Source organism: Lucilia sericata, unplaced genomic scaffold (genome assembly GCF_015586225.1).
Source record: "Lucilia sericata isolate MDLA Ls3-8-SP2 unplaced genomic scaffold, ASM1558622v1 Contig002753F_arrow, whole genome shotgun sequence".
Lineage (NCBI taxonomy): Eukaryota > Metazoa > Arthropoda > Insecta > Diptera > Calliphoridae > Lucilia > Lucilia sericata.
This window is the reverse complement of record NW_023996466.1, coordinates 19411-20704: the sequence shown is the minus strand read 5'-3', so window position 1 is coordinate 20704 and position 1294 is coordinate 19411.

Genomic DNA, 1294 nt, shown 5'->3' with positions numbered 1-1294 from the left:
TCTAGTCTATAGTCTAGTCTATAGTCTAGTCTATAGTCTAGTCTATAGTCTAGTCTATAGTCTAGTCTATAGTCTAGTCTATAGTCTAGTCTATAGTCTAGTCTATAGTCTAGTCTATAGTCTAGTCTATAGTCTAGTCTATAGTCTAGTCTATAGTCTAGTCTATAGTCTAGTCTATAGTCTAGTCTATAGTCTAGTCTATAGTCTAGTCTATAGTCTAGTCTATAGTCTAGTCTATAGTCTAGTCTATAGTCTAGTCTATAGTCTAGTCTATAGTCTAGTCTATAGTCTAGTCTATAGTCTAGTCTATAGTCTAGTCTATAGTCTAGTCTATAGTCTAGTCTATAGTCTAGTCTATAGTCTAGTCTATAGTCTAGTCTATAGTCTAGTCTATAGTCTAGTCTATAGTCTAGTCTATAGTCTAGTCTATAGTCTAGTCTATAGTCTAGTCTATATTAGTCTAGTCTAGTCTATAGTCTAGTCTAGTCTAGTCTAGTCTATAGTCTAGTCTATAGTCTAGTCTATAGTCTAGTCTATAGTCTAGTCTATAGTCTAGTCTAGTCTCTAGTCTATAGTCTAGTCTAGTCTATAGTCTAGTCTAGTCTATAGTCTAGTCTATAGTCTAGTCTATAGTCTAGTCTATAGTCTAGTCTAGTCTAGTCTAGTCTAGTCTATAGTCTAGTCTATAGTCTAGTCTATAGTCTAGTCTATAGTCTAGTCTATAGTCTAGTCTATAGTCTAGTCTATAGTCTAGTCTATAGTCTAGTCTATAGTCTAGTCTATAGTCTAGTAGTCTATAGTCTAGTCTATAGTCTAGTCTAGTCTAGTCTAGTCTAGTCTATAGTCTAGTCTATAGGTCTAGTCTAGTCTATAGTCTAGTCTATAGTCTAGTCTATAGTCTAGTCTATAGTCTAGTCTATAGTCTAGTCTATAGACTAGTCAATAGTCTAGTCTATAGTCTAGTCTATAGTCTAGTCTATAGTCTAGTCTATAGACTAGTCTATAGTCTAGTCTATAGTCTAGTCTATAGACTAGTCTATAGTCTAGTCTATAGTCTAGTCTATAGACTAGTCTATAGTCTAGTCTATAGTCTAGTCTATAGTCTAGTCTATAGTCTAGTCTATAGTCTAGTCTATAGTCCTAGCCTATAGTTTAGTCTATAGTCTAGTCTATAGTCTAGTCTATATTCTAGTCTATAGTCTAGTCTATAGTCTAGTCTATAGTCTAGTCTATAATCTAGTCTATAGTCTAGTCTATAGTCTATAGTCTAGTCTATAGTCTAGTCTATAGTCTA